Source organism: Helianthus annuus, chromosome 4 (genome assembly GCF_002127325.2).
Source record: "Helianthus annuus cultivar XRQ/B chromosome 4, HanXRQr2.0-SUNRISE, whole genome shotgun sequence".
NCBI lineage: Eukaryota > Viridiplantae > Streptophyta > Magnoliopsida > Asterales > Asteraceae > Helianthus > Helianthus annuus.
Genome location: NC_035436.2, coordinates 203868878 through 203874567, shown reverse-complemented (window position 1 = coordinate 203874567; position 5690 = coordinate 203868878). Strand labels below are relative to the sequence as shown.

At 35.3% G+C, this 5690-nt stretch overlaps 1 long non-coding RNA gene across 1 annotated transcript; it reads left to right on the top strand.

Annotated features, from left to right (window-relative positions):
* Positions 1-4443, top strand: LOC110938088. Its single transcript, XR_002591184.2, has 2 exons — positions 1-330; positions 1348-4443. It is a non-coding gene; the product is annotated as an uncharacterized LOC110938088 (long non-coding RNA).
* The last annotated feature ends 1247 nt before the right edge of the window (positions 4444-5690 follow it).

Below are 5690 nucleotides of genomic sequence, written 5' to 3'. Positions count from 1 at the left end.
CCTTTCCTACTCCATTTCTCTTTCTTCTTTCACTATAATCACCACCACCACCTAATCCGCCGGATCTACAACCACCGTCGGTGACCACCACGCAGGATCTACCGCCACCACCACTTGTCTACCTCCACCGGATCTACAACCACCTCAATGGTGATGTGATGAAGCATTCTGCCGCCACCACTTGTCTACCTCTCGAAAACATTCATTTCAATCATCTTCCAATAAACTCCGGCGACAGCGATGCCAATGGCGATGAAGCATTCTGCCACCACTGCTACTCGTGTTATTTCCTCTGCTACTTCCGCCTCCATCCTAACCAGAGACTTTCATGTAAGCACCATAATTTCACCCACTGAATCCCTTACCGTACTCAATTTATTTTCTCTGTGTTTTCACCGTATTCATTATTAATTTAGCTAAAAAGTTGTCTATTTATTAAAATCGATTATGTTAATTTTTTTTTTTGTGTTTGTGAAAATCTCGATATTACTTTTGATGATTTAGATAATAAACTTCAAATCTTCAACTCTGTTTTTGCTTTGGTGATTTGGCTATTTTGATTGTACGCATGTATATTCTGTCACATAAATTTGTGATCTAATTTTTAATTGTAAATTGTTGTGGTGGGTCTTGATTTAGTTTGTTGTTTTAATTTTCATGGCTTCGAATTTTGGTGGGGGAGTGACAGGGGTGTTGGATGGATTTGATGGTTGGTTGGAGAGAGCTAGGGGTAAAATGACATAAATGCCTCAAATGAGGTGCACATGATCTGATTTAACATAAAATTTTAACATGGTTAATGCTAAAGGATGAAAGGTGTAACAAATTTTTTAAATAAAGAATTGTGACTGTAATTATTAAAGTTAAAGGGCATCTATTGCAATCCGATACAAACATAAAGGACGTAAAGTGTAATTTACCCTTAAAATAATACCCAATTTCATCATTCTCTCCTCTCACTCTGTATAAAAATACCTTCTGTCCACCTACTTTTTTTTTATAAAAATCACGATGAATTTCGATTTGTTTGCCTTGAATGTTTACCGGGTGACTTTTTTTATGTAAAAATCACGATGAATTTCGATTTTTATATTTATTCTTTTTAAAAAAAAAAACAAACATATGGTGTTCATTGACCTAGAAAAAAGCATATGATAGTGTACCACATGAACTAATTTGGGATAGTTTGGAGGGTAGAGGGTTACCTAAGAGATATACAAACATAATTAAGGATATGTATGATGGGGCCGAAACTAGTGTTCGTGCGCCAGCAGGGGATACTGATTTTTTTCCCGATGGAGATAGGACTCCACCAAGGGTTGACGTTGCGTCTGTTTCCCTTTGCAGTTGTGCTGGATGAGTTGTCAAAGTCCATACAGGAACCGATTCCTTGGTGCATATGCTTTTTGCAGATGATATTGTGTTAGTTGCGGAGACTAAACAACGACTGAACTAGAGGTTAGAAGAGTGGCGAGTTGCTTTAGAAGGAAAAGGTTTAAGAATTAGTCGTTCAAAGACCGAGTACCTTCACTGTGAGTTTAATGGAACAGTCGACAGGGAAGATACTCAAATCACCATTGATAGTCAAGCGGTGCCACAGGTTACCAGGTTTAAATATTAAGGATCGTATGTACAAAAGGATGGGGAGATAGATAGTGATGTTGCCCATCGTATCCAAGCTGGCTGGTGTAGGTGGAGAGCAGTTGCTAGGGTATTGTATGACAGGATGTTCCCAACTAAATTAAAAGGAAAATTTTATAAGGTTGTGGTTAGACATGCTATATTATATGGAACAGATTGTTGGGCTATTAAAAAGACGTAGACACGCAAGATGGAGGTGAGAGAAATGAGGATGTTAGGGTGGATGTGCGGGCATACAAGGCTAGAGCGTATGAGAAATAAGTTTTTAGGGAAAGGCTAGGGGTGGCTAGTATATCGAGTAAGATTAAGGAGGGGAGATTGAGATGGTTTGGGCACGTGAAGAGGAGGCCGGTGACGGCACCGGTTAGAGTAGTGGACGCCCTTTGTGTGGAGGGTAGGAGGAGTAGAGGAAGACCCAAACTGACTCGGGAGGAACAGATTAGGCAAGATTTGCTAGAGTTGCACCTTTCCGAGTACATGGTCCAGGATAGGAGTTCGTGGAGACGTAGGATTAAGGTTAAGGATTTTTAGGAGAGAGTAATGAGCTGTCTGAGATTTTTGGTTAGGGGTTAATATTTCATACTTTTCAGGTGGACTTTACATGTGTTTATCATCTTGTGTGTGTGTGTGTGTATATGTATATGTATATATATATATATATATATTGCTTTAGGGGCTATAACTGTGGCTATTCTACTATGTTAGTCGGTTACCACTTATTCTGTGATTGGTGGATTCTTATTGCTATATCTGTAGTTCGCATTGTTTGCTTGATGTTTGGTTTTGAGCCGGGTGTCTTTTTGGAAGCAGCCTCTTTATCCGTATGGATAGAGGTAAGGTTTGTCTATATCCAGTGGCGGATCTAGAAGTAAAATTCAGGGGTATCCTAGAAATTTTTTTAGCGTGCATTTATAAAAGAAATCAATTTTTTAATCGTACATTTAGTGGTGGATGATAGATTTTATTTGTATGAAGTCACTGGTTTTAAATGCTTTAATTCATACAAGCGAGCGAACATAAAAATTTCTGGCTCGGTTCAGGTCAGGTCCTAACCTAAGTTTTTTATCTACTAATATGTACTAATATATCATCAAGAACATTAATTTAGTTTATTTGTTTTTTAAGTACTAAATAATATCGACAATAAAACATTTTTATACAACGAAAAGTGTCACCTCATATTTACATAATTTAAAAAATAGATTACTTATGAATAGTAAGCTCTAGAAAAAATAAAAGATTTAATAAACTAACAGATAGTTAGACAATTAAATAATAAATAATATGTTTGATTAATAAACTAATGACAGTAAATTAATTAAATATAAATGATATTTTGATTAAATATTATGGGAAAAGTTCCGGTATAGACAGTCTTATTGTACAAAACATACAAAAGGCATGAAAAAGTTAAAAAAAAAAAACGCGGTGACATATTTGTAATTATTTATTCATAGGGTAATTATCAAAATTACTCTACTAGTTTATCAAACAACATACAATTCAAAATTACCCTACAAGATCATTTGTAGAGTAGTTATGATACTTTATAAAATTACCCTACAAGATCAAAATTACCCTACAAAATCATTTTACAAAATTACAATACATTATCAAAATTACCCTACAAGATCATTTGCAGGGTAATTTTAATAATTATTCTACGAGTAAATAATTACAAAAATGTCATCACGTTTTTTCAGCAAAACCTTCAGTTCATACGTTTTATGCGTTAAAAGTATTTCTATTTGATGTTTTGCCTAAATACTATACCTTTCGAAAAGGGTTAAATACTATACGAATAATAGAATTATCATATCCAACTTATGAAATTTAAATATATTATGTAATATAATAACAATAGAGCCCACGTGTAGCAGTAACTTTACAGTTTTCAAGAGAAGAAAAGGTTTCATTAATTAAGGGTCTTATCTTTTGTTTTTAAAAAACAATAAAACATACTCTTCTTCTTCTCCATTTAGTCTCTGCAACTCCGGCCGTCTCATCTTCTTCAAAATATTTTATTTTTCTTATCCATCTCTCCAATAACTCAGGGGTATCCAGTATTACATTTAGGGGTATCCAAATACATAAAACCGAGAAACAATATTTTTTTTACATTTCGCAAAAAAAGTTGAGGGGTATCCCGGGCAACCCCTGACCATTATGTAGATCCGCCCATGTCTACATCTCACCCTCCTCAGATCTCACCAATAACTTTGCTATTTGTGAGACTTACTAGATATTGTTATTGTTGTTGTGTTCTTTTTAAAAAAAAAAAAAAAAGTTTTATGTTTTCTTTATTTAGTTGTGTTCTCTATGTTTTGTTTTATAAAATTTATGTTTTTAATTTTTATTGATTATTATATTTAGTTAAAAAAAACTCATTAAAGTCGCCCGCTCACCTAAAACACACAGGGTGATAAAGCTTGAGCAGTGACTTTATCAGATGTACAGTCAACGTCCAATAAACACCAAATAAAGCAATATTACATGATGAATTCGGTATCCTCACTTTGATTCGCAAGGCCACAAGTTATAGTATAACTGATTAAATTCTTGAAAAACTCAAATTCATTCCAAATACAACCCAATCTGAATTTAATTGATAAAATTCTTGGAAAACTCAAAGTCAGTCCAAATACAACCCAATCTGAGCATCGTCATTTATTTTCCATACCTATATATAGTATAGTGCTCTTCAATTGTTGGCACTTATAACTACCAAGACCAGAAAAAAAAAAATGCCACCAGGACCACCAAATTATTGTTTCAGAATCCAACCCATAATCTTTATAAGGGTATAAGGAGTGGTTAGACATTTGAGAGTGACAAACTAAAAAATCAACCAATCAGAGTGTGCCATGTCAATCAGTGAAAAGTGTTTAAACTACGCTGAAAAGTGTTGACAATGGTTAAACACTTGGTGAACTGGTAAACTTAAAAAAAAAAAGGTATGATTGGTTGAGAGATGGCATGAACCCCACCACACACACCCCTCTCTCTCTCCTTCCTCCCTTCACCGCCGCGGCAATCCCTCACTGAATTGGCTTTGCTTTCATCGGTAAACTAAGATGGCATTGGTTTGCCACTCTTTGCCACTTCGGTAAACACACTTTACCGGATACCACACCGAATACCCTAAGGCCGTCCATAGTGGGGCGGTATATACCGCCGGATTGCCCCATAACTCCCGACCACACCGCTACGGTTGGCGTTATAGGCTGGTTTTTTTGTCTCCTCGCGAAAATCATCACGCCGTGGCCCATCCTCTCCCACTCACAGACATATCCATCCATCCATCCTTTTATGATATAAAGTCTCATAAAACCCTTCTCTTACGCGTTTAGATATGGTCTAAGGAACCCCCACAATGGACTTCTAATTTTTGCTTTAGTGGCAACAACTTGTGATATTGTTTTAAGACATAAATAAAAATTTTCTTTAATGTTATTTTCTTTGCATTTAGAAACATGTCTTGATGTAATTGAAATTGATGATTGTATGTTTCCATTAACTACTGAAAAGAAAAAAACAATTGGTAATCAATTTCTGGTATTTAAAGTGTTGTTACCAACACATCATGAACCTTTCCCTCAAGATATTACATCTTCCGAGTTCTCTACATTAATCTATATTTTGTTCTCTATTTAAGTTCTTTGCTTCAATATGTATTTTTTGGTCAATTAAGATGTTATCATTTGAGTTCTTTGCATTAATCTGGATTTGTTTTTTGTCAATTAAGTTGGGGAGAGCATTAAGTTGGGGAAAGTTAAGCAAGCTTTTTTCTTTTTAGAAGTTCAGACTCTAGAGGGCGTTAGGTGATGGTGTGGTGATGGTGTGACGATGACGGTGTGTGGTTGAGAAAGAGATAAGGAAGAAAGAGAGAGAGAGATGAGGAAGAGAGAGAAATTAATATTTGAGGATGTGTTTCTCCCTATATATATTAACTAGGCTATCACCCCAGAACATCCCGGGTTAGGAAAATTTAGTTTTTAATAATAAAAGGTATTTTACAAAAGGTACAGTTCATGTAACCATTCAGGTGT